This window comes from Aethalodelphis obliquidens, unplaced genomic scaffold, assembly GCF_003676395.1.
Source record: "Aethalodelphis obliquidens isolate GAN/ISIS:26980383/991018 unplaced genomic scaffold, ASM367639v1 scaffold1, whole genome shotgun sequence".
NCBI classification, from domain to species: domain Eukaryota; kingdom Metazoa; phylum Chordata; class Mammalia; order Artiodactyla; family Delphinidae; genus Aethalodelphis; species Aethalodelphis obliquidens.
This window is the reverse complement of record NW_020837945.1, coordinates 67,932,250-67,948,171: the sequence shown is the minus strand read 5'-3', so window position 1 is coordinate 67,948,171 and position 15,922 is coordinate 67,932,250. Positions and strand designations below refer to the sequence as shown.

The window sequence follows — 15,922 nt, the reverse complement described above, 5'->3', positions numbered from 1 at the left end:
ATATCAACTTCTTCCCTAATTGCCGTAATCTGTCAGTGAAATCAAGACATGAACGTAAAGAAATTTCAGTATAAATTACTCTCTTTCTATATCCAGCAGTGAACCTAACTTTTAAAAATTCTTGGCACACAGCAGGAGCTGAGTACATTATTCCAGTTATCTTTTGCTGTTTAACAACCCTCCCCCAAATATAGTGATATAAAACAATGACAATCACTTGTTACTATGATCTCTCCAGATTCTGGGCTCACATAGGCAATCTCCCTCAAGTTCTCTCGTGTGCCTGTGGTCAATCTGTGCGTGAGGCTTGACTCGTCTCAAAGGCTGTTTTAGCCTCACACGTGTCTGGTGCCAAGACTGGGACAACTCAGACAGCTGGGGGCTGGAGCAGCTGGGGCTCCTCTGGCACCACCATCAATATGTGGGCTCATCACGTGGCCTCTCCAGCATGGCAGCTTCAGGGTAGCTGGACTTCTAACACGGCAGCTCAGCTCCTAAGGCGTGTTGAGAGGGACAGGGAGGGAAAGAGAAAGAGAGAAGAGAGAGACCAATGCTGTATCACTTTTTATGACTTAGCCCTCAAAAGTTACGCAGTGTCACTTCTCAGCATTCTGTTCATTAGAAGTGAGTCACTAAGGCCAGCTCAAATTCAAGGAGAGAGAAATAGACTCCACTTCCTCACAGGAGGAGTATTTATAAGAATTTGATGACTTTTTTTTTTTTTTTTTTGCTGTACGCGGGCCTCTCACTGTTGTGGCCTCTCCCGTTGTGGAGCACAGGCTCCGGACGCGCAGGCTCAGCGGCCATGGCCCACAGGCCCAGCCGCTCCACGGCATGTGGGATCCTCCCGGACCGGGGCACGAACCCGTGTCCCCTGCATCAGCAGGTGGACTCTCAACCACTGCGCCACCAGGGAAGCCCTGCTGACATGTTTTAAAGCTACTGCATATGCCAAACCTTCTCCTTTTGAGCAGAAAAGCAGTTGAGCCTCCTTTGTTTCTTTCTTAACTGGTGTTGCATTCTGACCACGTGATCCTGTTTCTGTGTACATTCCAGAAAACTTACAAGAAAAATGACAAGAGCCAACATTTATTTAGAGCTTATTTTGTGCTGGTAATCTAAGTTCCCAAGTTCTCGATCCTGTTTTGAATTATCCTTCACTTAGTATCCAAATAAAATATCTCAAGTCCCCATCCACTGCACTGCGGGACAGTCCCTCCCCAGTATAGCTCTTTTCAGTGGACTACATTTTCCAGAGAAAGTCCACATTGAAATCTACTTCTTGGCTCCTGTTTCCACACTGCTCCTGTGCTAGAGACACCATCCCCTCTTTTTCCCCCAAATCATCACTAGCACGTTCACTGAAGGTTTGGACTAATTACATCTTAGTGCAGGAATCAACTTCCAGGTCAACGTCACTCATAAATATTTCCAGGAATTCATCAGCCATTTCCTACCTAACCATCTCCTAGCTCAGTGTTAACATGGAGAGGTCCTCTCCCACTCTCTAGATCAGCAGTTAAATGTTGGTAGCCACCCAACTGAAGCCTGCCCCAAGACCTGCTTTCGAAATTTGCATTAGATGATAACATTGTAACAGTGTGAGTTTCCATTAAACCTCAGATTTCCAGCTTCTCTCGGGAAAAGGCAGGACAGGTTACCAACGTTCGGTTTACCTCCTCGCATGTCAGCAATCAAGTAAGTGTAGCCAGTATCATCCGATCCCTGGCTTCTGTTCATTGAAAGTTCCTTTGGCCCACTTCATTCATTACAGTAACCTCCAGCTCCTCTAGACATCTGGGTTTGCAACCCCTTGCCCTAAGATTCACTTCCTCCTCCACCCCTTCCCCATGTTCCCAGGCCCCTATCGCTCCTCTTTAGAACCCACACAAACCCAAAATTCCACTCACTTTATGATACTAAATAACTCAGCTTTTTCATTATCTTGCTCATACACCTGGTCAATTAGACCAGGGGTCAACAAGCTTTTTCTATTAAGAGCCAGATAGTAAATATTTCAGGCTTTGCAGGCCATATGGACTCTGCTACAACCATACAGTTCTTCTGTCATGGACCAAAAGCAACTGTTGGGGAAATATTAAAAAACGTATCTTCTGCCAACCCAGAAGACCTCTCCACAAAGTAGAAGAGAAAGAAAATAGTTTTATTATTGATTAAGTATTAAACCAGAGTGTGGTACTCATCACAGGCAATCCACTAAAGGAATTTAGAAGACAGACAGAAATCTCACCTTTATATATAGCCAGGCAGATACAGCCCGTTAACACGCATGGCCTCAAGAAAAATAACTAGTCCTCAAGTGAGAGGCCCTGACAACACCATTTGTTACACACAATTCATCCTAAATTCACCTGGTAATTGGGATGTCCATCTGTGTTAGCTAATTGCCTTTATCCAAAAGAATAATACAACTTCTCACATCTCTATGACCGGTAGGTAGTTACAACTTGGAGCCAGTTGCTGGTGAAGTTAGGCTCCTACCCTCCCAGGGAAATTGGGAGATGGAGTTCCACATTCCTTGATGACTGCATTTCAAAGAGATGGTTCCCATATCTTTGAGAAAACACTCTTAGGTTGTAAAACTGACCAGAGGCTTTTTTAGCTTTCAAAAGTTTTATGTACATCTCAAAGGGACAGAGAAAGCATTAACAATTGCAAGTTTTCTAAAGCTGAAATGGAAAGTGGAGGGGAGATTTCTTCCCTTTTCAACACCTGAGCAAGTTAATTTTTAAATTCATCTTTGATCTTACGCAGCCATACAATGTATGTAAACAAAGGAGTATGGCTGTGTTTCAATGAAACTACTGTGGACACAGAAACTTGAATTTCATTTAATTTTCACATGCCATGAAATATTATTCCTCTTTTGATTTTTTTTTTCTGAAACCATTTAACAATGTAAACACCACTCTTGGCTTGCAAGCCGTGGGGTGGATTTGTTCTGCGGACCATAGTTTACCAACCCCTGACCTAGACTCTGACAGTGATGGGGATTCCACATAAGGTGCTTTCCTAAAAACAGTGAACCACGGATTTTGCCACTGCCTTGGAAGCCAGTAGTCAGCTGCTGTCAGTTTTTTGTTTTAATTAGTATTTCTACTAGACTGTACACATTTAGTCCCTGTATTAATTTCCTAGGGCCGCTGTAACAAAGTATCACAAACTGGGTAGCTTAAAAGGAAAGAAATTTATTCTCTCACAGTTCTAGAGCCAGAAGTCTGAAATCAGGGTGTCAGCACGGTTGGTTCCTACTGTAGGCTCTGAGGAAGAAGGCTTTTCATGACTCTCCCCTAGCTTCTCATGGTTGCCCTCAGTCCTTGGCATTCTCTGGCTGGCAGCCTCACCACTCCATTCTCTGGCTCCATTGTCACGTAGTGCCTTCCTGGCATCTGCCTGTGTCCAAACGCCCATCTTCTTGTAAGGACACTAGTCATCAGATTAGGCTTCACCCTGATGCAGTATGAGCTCCTTTCAGCTTGATTACCTCTGAAAAGACCCTGTTTCCAAATGTTACAATTATGGGGTTGGGGTTAGGACTTCAACATACCTTTTGGGGACAAAATTCTACCCACTGCCATCCCACTTCTCAGATTACTTTGTGGCATGTGGCTAAGACCTAAGAGTTCCTTTCTGCTCATTTACTAGGAAACATTCCTTTTTTGCTAACAGCCTTAGTTGAACTAAAGGGCTGCAGAATATGCCACCCCAAAATATGACTGTAGGAGTTCAAGATGTGCCACCCCTAAAACATCCTGCTTTGGTATCTTGATTATTTTGAGCTGTAGGCACATATAAAACAGCGAATGCAGAGAGAGGCTTTCTCTGATTCCCCTTATCTGCCTAAAGACAGATCCTCCAAAAGGAACTCGGTTGTCATAAATCCACCCACACCCAACCCCACACCCCCCAGAAGTTTCATCAGCCAGGGGTGATCAACTCTTTTTGCAGGAGAGGGTACTGGAAGTTAACACCTCACCTAGACACACTTTGTCACAAACTATGATACCATTCATCTATCCTTCTAAGGGCCCTTCATTTTTCCTAAAATTCATTTACTCTCACCTAAGAGATCTACATCCCCCTCCTCTTTCCCTATTAAGATGGTATTTAAGTCTGGATTCTAAACCACCTCGGGTAGTTATTCATTCTCTCTGGGTATCTCCCACATATACATGAGGTATACATTCAATAAACTTCTGTTTGTCTGTCTGTTGTTAATCTGTCTTTTATTACATGGGTCTCAGCCAAGAACTCAGAAGGGTAGAAGGAAAGTTATTTCTCTTCCCCTGGACTAGGGTGAGCCACTCGATCATCATTTACCTATGACCTTTAGCTGCAGTAAAGTTCACATAACCAAACGGAAACAACACCATCTTTCCATCTATCCGATCAAGAAGGCAGCAAATAACTGTATTTCTGTAAGTCAGTTCAATGTCCTGCAAAGAAAATCTTGCTCTCATTAGAGCAATATTAAATTCTTCTGAAATGTAATTTTAGCAACTTTACAGAATAATTCACTCCAAGTCTGTTGATCTTAACCCGACTAGAAACATCCCCTCTATCTGTCCTTTTGCCTCCTTTACCTCTACATATTCATTGTTCTTTTACCATTATAATGGGTGTGTATACACAATTTGGTATTCTTCCTCTTATGTAATGTGATTTAACCAAATGTTTTCTATTTCCTGCATCATATTTATATTTTTAGTATATCACTAGAGTATATCATTTTGATATATCACAGTTAGCTTCTATATTTTGGCGTTGTTAGGATCTTAGCTTTCTTTCAGTGTTTCAATATCATAAAATAAACATTGTTTATGTAGACTTTTGGTTTTTATTAAACATTATTTCCTCAGGATAAATTCTATTACTTAGTGGGGGGTTAGGCATATTTATGATTCCTTCAATAAAGTACCATTTTGCCCTTCAGAAAGACTGGCTCCATTTGTATTGCTATCATTAATGCATGATATCTACTTTCCTCAAGATTTGCAGGCTTTGGGTTTTATCACTTTTCAAAAGTTTTTCTAATTGTATTTTTAGGTACAAAATGAAACTTCCCAGTAGGTGAAGTATTACCAACAAGGTTGACTGAATATTTTAAAAATCATGATTTAAGATCATGTTTCTCTTGTGGGACTATCTTTTAATCATTTGTTTAAGGGACAGTTGGTATTTTTGCCCATTTATATGAGCTCTTTATACTTTTCAGTTATTGAACTTTTGTGTTTATGTGCAATTTCTCCATTCTTCTGAATTTTTAAAATCTTAGCTTTACTGATGTACTTTCCATCAAAGCTAAAACTATCTAAGTAATGAACCTGTCCAACTTTTTTCATTTCTATTCCATCAAAAGTCAAAAAGTGATTTCCTCTAGTGCTAGTCTGTTCACATACATGAGAGTGTATTTGTTTTGATTTTTAAGCATTTAACTTTCAATCCATCTGGAATTTTTTGGAGAGTATGGTGGAGGGTGTGGGTCTTTTTAATATTCTCCTTATTGATATTCTTATATACAAAGGGTCTCAAATTGGTTACCAACAGATTTCAACGTCTCCTTTCTCGACCCCTGGCCATCTTGGCGGCTGCTCTTGGTTGGGGGTGTCCCGCACCCGAGGCAGGGAGATGGTGGCTGCAAAGAAGAAGAAAAAGTCACTGGAGTCAATCAACTCTGGGCTCCAACTCGTTATGAAAAGTGGAAAGTATGTGCTGGGGTACAAGCTGACTTTGAAAATGATCAGACAAGGCAAAGCGAAACTGGTCATCCTCGCCAACTGCCCAGCCTTGAAGAAATCTGAAATAGAGTATTATGCCATGTTGGCCAAAACTGGGGTTCATCACTACAGTGGTAATAATATTGAATTGGGCAGAGTGTGTGGAAAATACTACAGAGGATACACAATGGCTATCATTGATCCAGGTGATTCTGATATTATTAAATCATGCCCGCACAGACTAGTGAAAGGTAAATCATGCACAATTTTTCTTTAATAAAAATGGCCAGAGCTTGTTTTTAAACAAACAAACAAACAAAAGATTTTAATGTCTGCTAGGAAAAATTCTTCTCATGACTCCTTTTGAACCTAGAATACTCTGATGTTCTTGCCCATTTATTTTTCCACATAAAATAAAAATTACGTGAATTCTATGAAGCATTTTATTTCTAATCAGTGGCTGGTCACCTGAATCCAATAATGTCATGTCCTGTTCTGAGTTGAGGCTGAGTTGCAGCCCTGGTAAGGCTCGGTCTACCTCAGTTTTACTCCTGTCTCTTCAGGATTTTTGGCAGAAATCCCCCTGATGAGTCCAGAATTCTAATCCTTGTCTCACAAGATTTTGGAAGGCTCTGTTCTGCTTGCAGAAGTTTTCTGCTTCTGTTTTCAGAACTCTAGACTCATGCATCCCCAGAATTTAACAGATGTTCTGAAGGGACCGCCCAAATCTCCTGCCATAGCTCTGCTGATCTGTCTCCCAGCTCTGCTGATCTGGTCTTCCCTGGGTGCGAGCCCTGGCATCATCAGCCTCGGGCCCACGCCCAGAATCAGCAACTAACACCTGGGTGAAGTGGCTGCAGAAGTCAGCCCTCCCTCTCCAAGATTCTCCCTTTCTGGAGTCTCAGCCCTTCCGGTTCTCTCTCGTTGACTCAGCAGCTCTCCTCTGCCTGAAAATAGATGATTTCTCTATTTTGTTTCAATTTTCTGGCTGTTTTAGGTATGAGGGCTGGTCTGTCACAGTCTAATCCAACTCAGTTAGAAATAAGTTCATTTCATCTTAAACATTTTCATTGTATCTTCTTATATTTTAAAACCAAAAAAGTTTCTAATTGAGATATATATTTAAAAAAAAACCCACCATGCCACTTCACACCTACCAGGATAACTAAATCAAAAAAGGCAGACAATAATAAGTGTTATCTAGGATGTGGAGAAAGTGCAACACTCATACGTTGCTGATGAGATATTAAATGATACAACCACTTAGTAAAACAGTTTTGCAGTCCCTCAGAAAGTTAGAGTTTACTACATGATCCACAAATTTCACTCCCAAGTAGGTACATATTCAAGAGTGAAACATATGTCCACACAAAAGCTTGTACACATATGCCATAGACAAAATCTTTGTGTCCCTCCAAAATTCATAAAGCCCTAATCTTCAATGTGATGGTATTTGAAGTTGGGGTCAGATGGGAGGTAATTAGGTTTAGATGGCATAATGAGGATAGAGCCCCCGATGGGATTAGTGCCCTTATGTGAAGATGAAGAGAACAGATCTCTCTGTCTCTCTCTTTCTCTCTCTCCACTATGTGAGGAAATAGCAAGAAGGGGTCATCTACAAATCAGGGAAAGGGCTCTCATGAAGAACCCAATCATGCTGGCATCCTGACCTCAGATTTCCAGCCTCCAGAACTGTAAGAAATTAATGTTTGTTTTTTCAACCACTCAGTCCATGGTATTTGTCATAGCAGCCCAAGCTGACTGAGACAACAAATATTCATAGAAGCTTTATTCACAACAGTCAAAAATTAAACAATCCATCATCTCCAAAATATACAAATAGCTCATGCAGCTTAATATCAAAAAAACAAACAACCCAATCAAAAAATGGGTGGAAGACCTAAATAGATATTTCTCCAAAGAAGATAGATGGCCAAGAGGCACATGAAAAGATGCTCAACATCACTAATTATTAGAGAAATGCAAATCAAAACTACAATGAGGTATCACCTCACACCGGTGAGAATGGCCATCATCAAAAAAACCTACAAACAATAAATGCTGGAGAGGGTGTGGAGAAAAGGGAACCCTCTCGCACTGTTGGTGGGAATGTAAATTGATACGGCCACTATGGAGAACAGTATGGAGGTTCCTTAAAAAACTAAAAATAGAATTACCATATGACCCAGCAATCCCACTACTGGGCATATACCCAGAGAAAACCATAATTTAAAAAGACACATGTACCCCAGTGTTCACTGCAGCACTATTTACAATAGCCAGGTCATAGAAGCAACCTAAATGCCCATCGACAGACGAATGGGTAAAGATGTGGTACATATATACAAAGGAATATTACTCCACATAAAAAGGAACGAAACTGGGTCATTTGTAGAGACATGGATGGGCCTAGAGAGTGTCATACAGAGTGAAGAAAGTCAGAAAGAGAAAAACAAATATTGTATATTAACTCATATATGTGGAATCTAGAAATATGGTACAGATGAACCAGTTTACAAGGCAGAAATAGAGACACAGACATAGCGAACAAACATATGGACACCAAGGGGGGAAAGGGGAGGTGGGATGAACTGGGAGATTGGGATTGACATATATATGTATATATGTATAAAATAGATACATATATGTATAAAATAGATAACTAATGAGAACCTGCTGTATAGCACAGGGAACTCCACTGTACAGTAGAAACTAACACGATATTGTAAAACAACTATACCCCAACAATTAAAAAAATTAAACAATCCAAATGTCCATCATAAATGAATGGATAAATAAAATGTGGTATATCCATACAATAGAGTATTATTTGGCAATAAAAAGTAACAAAGTTCTGATACATTCTACAACATGAATGAACCTTATTTGATCACTGTGGTTCTACTTATATGACACTCTGAAACTACAGGGACCAAAATCTGACCAGTGTTTGCCAGGGGCTCACCTGGAGTGAAGAGGTTGATTACAAAGGGACTGGTGGGAATCTGGGGGAGTGTTGAAGTTCTTTTATATCTTTGTGTCTTGTGGTTGTTACACAATTGTATACACTTCTCAAAAGCCACAGAACTATATACTAAACAGTATGAATCTGCTGTATGTAAATTATACCTTAATTTTTAGAAATATAGGAAAAGTCAATTAGTTAAATAATTAGTTAAAAGATATAGTGAATGAGAAAAGCTCATTTACAACAGCAAGAAAAAAGATAAAATATATAGAAACAAACTTAAGAAATTTCTATGTAAAAAAGCATGAACACTCTTTAAAGCACAAAAGTAGATCTGAACAAACGAAATGGTGAGAACACCTCAGCACCATCTCAAGATGTCAACTCTCTGCAATCTAATTTACAAGTTTAATGCAATTCAAATAAAAATCCCAGCGAGCTTTTTTTTTGACATTGGTCATAAATCAGAAGCCTATCCTAAAGTTCATAAGGAAAGAAAAGTACACAAGAATATGGAGGAGAACATTGAGATGGAAGAGCTCTGTAGGGGGACTAGTCCTGACTTTAATGTATATACAAAGCATCTCTAAAACGGATGAATAAACAGGTCAATGGAGCAGTCAGTGGAACAGAAGTTCCAGAACGGCCAAACTACACCTAAAACTCTAGTATATGATAAATAAAGGTGGTATCTCAAGTTACCGAGGCAGTGATAATCTTTTTAATAAATGCTGTTTGGATTTAAGTATTACCAGAGATAAAAATATGGATACCCATTCGGAAAAAAAGATAAAATTAGATCCATTTCTCAAAACATACACAGGAATATACAGGAAACATACACAGGAAGTTTATTAAGGAATAAACTTCAAATGGATCAGAGATCTAAATGTAAGAAATAAAGCATTACGAATAGAAAAAAAAAGCATGGGGAGACTATAACCTACATGTGATGTAGGGGAAAGCTTTTAAAATGTGACTAAAAGTCCAGATGCAATAAAATGAAAGATTGGTAAATTTTACTATATAAAAATAAAAAACGTTTGCCTGGCAAAAAAAAAAGCCACAATAAGCAAACTCAAAAGACAAATGACAAAATGAGAGGAAATATTCATAGGATACATCACAAAAAATGACTAATATCCCTAACTTATAAGGAAAGTTTAAAATTTGGGGGGAAAGAGACCAAAAATGCTATGGAAGAGACTACGCACAACTCTCCTCTCCCAGGAAAAGGCAGGGTGGTGAGCACCTACCCCAAGACAGGTGTAGAAGGACCGAGGCCTCTGCACTGCTTTGCCCACTGCGAGGCAGAGCGTCGCGCGTGCGCAGGACGCCTGGTGGGACAGCAGGATCTCCCCTTCCTCCCCGCCCCCCTGGAGCCCCTCACTATCCAACCTGAGGAAAAGCGCCAGGAAGAGGACGGAATCCCCGGCTCCTGGCGGAACTCTAGCTCATGGCCTTCAGTCTTTTTGGGCTGAGGAGGTACAACTTGGAGGTCAGTTCTTCAAAGGGTCGGGGGCCCCAGCACCCCAGGACGCTTAGACCAGCAGCGGCGGGGGCGCAGGTTCAGCCCTCCTCAGCTCTGCTCATCTGCCCGCACTGTCGGGCCCTGCCCCACCCAGCAGGCTGTGCCTTGATCTTCTTTTGCTTTCTTTTCTTTTTTTTTTTTTTCCCCCCCGGTACGCAGGCCTCTCACTGCTGTGGCCTCCCCCGTTGCGGAGCACAGGCTCCGAACGCGCAGGCGCAACGGACATGGCTCACGGGCCCAGCCGCTCCGCGGCATGTGGGATCTTCCCAGACCAGGGCACAAACCCGTGTCCCCTGCATCGGCAGGTGGACTCTCAACCACTGCGCCACCAGGGAAGCCCTCACTTTCTTTTCTATGAAAATCGCTTATAGCTGTTTTACGATTATGTCACCTTTTTGGGACAGATGTTGCTGTTAGACAAATTCTGGGGTCAAAATCCTGGACTCTATAATTCATTAGTTGTGTAGACTCAGTCAACTGCATCTGTACAATGGGCAGAGCTGTAACTACTTCATGATGTTGTCATGAGGTTTAAATGAGATAATGTCTGTAGAGTGCCTCGCATATTTTATTTTAAAAAATCAATATTAGTTCCCATTTCTGCTGGGCAACCCATTTCTACCCCACCCCACTTTCCCTACACACTCATCCTCAGAAAAATACACTGGATCCTTTACATGCCCCCTAAGACAGGGATAGAATCAGGTGTCCCTCCGGCCTGACATTATTTAATGTCATTCAGCCAACATGTAGTGAAGGCCCTGGCATCGTGTTAAGATTATAAAGATGATTTGGACACGGATTCCTTCTCTCTGGGGTAAGTGTATTAGTAAGGGGAGAGAAAAGCAAAAAGAAAGAATACACATTTACTTGCTGTATCTTGAAAGGTCCTGGCGGGATGTAGATGGTATACTCAAAATGGATAAGTGGATTTTGATATCACATCTGCATTAATAGAGATATGTGTAATATATTAGGAAACCAGAGAAAAGGTGGTTCATAATTTGGAGACAAATTAGAAAGAAAGTTTCTATACTAGTGGCATTTGAGTAAGAACTTGAGAGATGAAGAGGAGATTTGTAAGAGGAGAATGAGGTGCTAGGCCATGAGAGGGAGAGAGAGCAAGAGAGAGTGAGAGCACACCCTTGTGCGCAGAGCAAAGGCCAGAAGAATAAAAGTATAGACTGTGGTTTGGAAGAGTTGGTAGTCTGGTGTGAGTGGACCATTAGTGGCTTGGCGGGGAGGAAGGGACATGAGGTAAGCAAAGTAGAATGAAAAATACTTGACGGCCATGCTGTGGAGTTTGAACTTTATTTTCTAGGTCAGTGTCCTCAAAATGTGGTTCCCAGACCAGCAGTATCAGCATCATCTGGGACCTTGTTAGGAATGAAGATTTGGGGGCACAACCTCACATCTACTGGGTCAGAAACTCTGGGGGTGGGTCTTAGCAATCTGTGTTTTACTGAGCCCTCCAGGTGATCTGACACAAGATCAGGTTTGAGAAGCACTGCTCTAGACATCAGGGAGTCACTAAAGGCACTTCATCAGAGGACTGATGCAATTGGAGCTGTTTTTTCAAAAGATAGTTTGAGGTGGGAGGAAGAAGGGGGAAGGGGACAGAGTCTTTAGGGGGCATTCCAGTGATTCTGGTGGGGGAACAAGGAAGATGCCAACTGGACAGTGAGCTTTGAAATGTGGGAGAGGCAGGACTGGTGACAATAGATTTGTGGGGTATGGGTGTGGACAAAGAATGTCACCTGCCATTTCAGTGAAGAAAGGATGTTTTGGCTCTGAAGCCATCAAACACTGCAGCTGTCTTCCCCCACACCTGACCCCCACAGTGCACCCCAAGGGGAATTCAGGGTGGAGAAAAAGAGGATACTGGCTCTAGGTAGTGAAGATGCATAGTTTCGTGCTTTTCTATGTATATGGCTTATTGAAATTTTCCTTTGATTTGCATCTTAACTTGAAAAGCAGTGGCACAGGGTGGGGTAAGGGGTGAGAACCCAAGGTATTGCATAGCATTTTATCTTAGTTTGTTCTCACCTTCACTGACCTGATGTGCACCTCCCCAACAAATTGTTACCATCTTACTCTTTGCCTAGGGCTCTGTGTTTTAGAGGCTGCAAGTCTCAATTAATAGAAAAGGAAATAGTGCCCAACTCCCATATGGAAATCAAGGCAAAAACAGTACCAAACCAAAAGATAAGTGTAAGGAAGTCCAACAAAAGTTTGGTTTTTCTCCTAATGGCTGCTTTGATGCTATCTGTGATGTTGTGATTTATAATAAGAACATATGTTTGGTCTTCATCCCCATTTCTGGCACTGAGCTCCTAAAACCCTTGAAATTTCCGCAGTGCTGAGAGTGAAAAGTGTTCTTTTGTTATGTTAATGAGGTGACTTTTGGGAAGCACCTAAGGTTGGGGGCTGGTTGCCAGAGAAACCAACCGTGATTAGAGGGTTGGAACTTTCAGTCCAGGGAGAGGAGAGGGACTGGAGATTGAGTCCAATCACCAATGACCAACGACTTAATCAGTCATGTCTATGTTTTTAAGCCTACATAAAAATCCAAAAGGACGGGGTTTGAAGAGCTTCTGGGTTTCAATTCACTTGGAGATTTGGGGAGAGTGGCTGTTGTCCAACTGAAGTTCGTGTGCCAGATGCACAGTGAGGCCAAACAAACTGAAATGTTGGAGTTTGGAATGGAGAAAGGTTTATTGCAGGGCCAAGAAAGGAGAATGGACGGCTCACGCTCAAAAGACCCAAATTCCCTGATGGTTTTTGGGGAAGAGTTTTTATAGGCAAAATTGGGTTGGGGAGAGAGCTGCAGGGTGTGTGACCTCCCTCTGATGGTTTGGTGGGGAGGTAACTGGGTGGTGTTCCTGGAATCTCAATCATCAGCTGTCTGGTTCCACCCAGTCTGAAGTCCACATGCTTGTTTTCAGCCTGAAGTTACCATCCTCCACCTGGGTGGGGACCTTAGTTCCTGTAGAAGAACTCAGAGATGATAAAAGAAATTTTCACATGTTGAGGTAAAGGGAAGTCCTTCTGGCTTATGCATGAGTTAACTTGAATTATATGCTAACTAGAATAGCCAGTTTGTGGCCTATCAAACATACACTGTACATCTGCTTTAATTATTAAAGAAAAGGGTGCATTGACCAGAAGTAAAGAATGTCCATGTTAAAAATAAAGATTAAATGCCTCCCTTCCTGGGATGCCAATGCTGGTACTCCTTTGATGATGAGAATACCTTCCCAGGTGCGAAGGCCATACTACTTGCTGTGTACGTCCTGATGTTTTTGGGGGGTTTTTTTGTTTTTGAAACCTTGAAGGAATGTATCCCTGACTTGTTGGATGTTCTTTGTTCTGACAAGACATAAAACTGTGCTGAAAACCATGCTTCTCCAGAGCAGGTCTCAAGAGTTATCTGAGAGGCTGTCTTCTGGGCTATAGCCCTCAGTTTGGCTCAGATAAAACCCTTTTCTATTCCTATTATAAATTGTTTACTGATTATTTTTGTGGACAGAGATATGTATCCGATTGTTATGTATGCCCCTTGAGGAGGAACCAGGAGCCTGCCCGTTGCTGCATTATTGCTTCTTGACTGCCTTTCCTTTGTTTCTGCATTCCCTCACTCCTCTAATTAGTAACTGTTTGAATCTGCCCTTTGGAACTCAGGGAAGGTCTAGGAGGCTGAAACCTTTTTCCTACAAACAAGAAATGGGGGACACGGAAATGCTTTCATACCCAGAAGAGCCCCACAGGGTTCTGCTCGGTTTCGTGGCGCACCTGGAAAAGGCATGGAAGCTCCATGCCCTTTCCCCATATGCATCTCTTCCATCTGACTGTTCCTGAGTTATATCATTTTATAGTAAACCAGTAATCTAGTGAGTAACCTGGTTTCCTGAGTTCTGTGAGCTGCTCTAGCAAATTACTTGAACCCAAGGAGGGGGTCATGGGAACCTCTGATTTTATAGCCATTGGGTCAGAAGCACAAGAACAATCTGGACTTGCAATTGGCACCTGAACTGGAGGGCAGTCTTGTGGGGCTGAGCCCTTACCTCTGGAATCTGATGCTATCCCCAGGTGGAAAGTGTCAGAATTGAGTTGAATTGTAGGACACTCAGCTGGTGTTGGATTGCTTCGATGTATGGGGGAAAATCCCACACATTGAAATTGGATGCAGAAACTTACTATCTTTAGGGAGACATCAAATATCTCAATATTATTTGTAATTCTCTTTTTTTTTTTTGGAGAAAAAGGTGCCCTAATTTGCTGGGGCCTAGTGAGCCACTTCAGTAATCCAGCACTAATGCTAGAAAGGTGAAACAAAAACTCTTGCAGCAAGGAGAGGCAAGTGTAGTTTGATGGGTTATTATGTAGAAGGAGAGAAGTGATGAAACCTGCAGCCTACCTTTACCTTTGTAGTAACCTATGTGTTAAGGAGGAAAAATACTAAGAAATGTGATTTTTACAGCTGAACGTGGCAGCAGTGAAGTCAACAGTAAAGTTCTATTGTGATACTATTTAGCAAAAGCTACACACAAAATCAAGCAAAGACCTCTGCCCACGTGGTATGTTGTACACTGTATGTATTGTAGGAAACACCCAGAATCTAAACCTAAGGAAAAAGAAGTGGGAAGGAACGCAATCTGTTCCTAAAATGGATATAACTTTATTTTAGCAGATATCAATGATAATACCTTCCACAGAGCAAGAGCAGTAATCCGAAGGCTCACCAACCACACTAGGAAACTTGCGTACACGTTGCAATCAAGGATCCAGACCTTAGCAGGGACCAAACTTTTGCTTTTTTGAAGCAAATTTAGCTAAAATATCCATAGATACAAAACAATCGTAACTCTAAGACTTTAATGAATCACCAAAAACTAAATGTCTAATGTGATTTTTTTAAAAAAGACATATCATTTACCTTAAACTTCCTCAACTCTCTGGACAAAGAAAAAGATTCTGGGTTTTTAAGTTCTTCAAACAGGAATTCCTCAGAGGAAATCTGCTTTGAGCACTGTGCAGGAATCCATTTCTGAGAGAAGCTCAGAATAATGGGGAGTCCTCAGCCTCCTCCATGGAGGAAAAGACCCCTGTAGGAGACAGTACAGCTCTAGGGCACAGAAGCCTTGGAGCCAGACTAACTCCTTCGAATCCCAGAACTTCTGCTTATTAATTATGTGATCTTTGTCAAGGTACTTATCCTCTCTGTGCATGTTTTCTCAGTTATGAAACAGGGATGCCAATAGTATCAATCACACAGATATAAAGCTCTCATAAAGGGGACAAAATAAGTATACAATATTAACTATTACTGTCTGACCAAAAAAACTGTGTGTACACGTATCTTTAGGAAAAGAAAATGACATCTCTTTCATCATTTTTGGAGAGAGGCTGGGACATGGATAACGAGATAGTATGCTATTAAAACTTTCTTCTGACTTGAGGAACCATTTAAAAGTAAATTTTGACATGTCCGTATTCCTTATGGTAGGCACGACTCTAGCCTTTTCTCTGTCCAGACAATTTTAGGGAGACATATTTTAAGGGAGAAAGCACTGACGTGGTAGGACTTAGCAAAAGGGAGGAAAAGGGTTTTTTCTCATTTTTCTCATGAGAGTCTATGGAGATTCCTGTGATTTATCTGTTAAAACTGCAAGCGGGGTATACATA

At 41.5% G+C, this 15,922-nt stretch overlaps 1 pseudogene; it reads left to right on the top strand.

Annotated features, from left to right (window-relative positions):
- The first annotated feature begins 2,711 nt into the window (after positions 1-2,711).
- LOC113620373 (60S ribosomal protein L30 pseudogene) lies at positions 2,712-6,038 on the top strand (annotated as a pseudogene).
- The last annotated feature ends 9,884 nt before the right edge of the window (positions 6,039-15,922 follow it).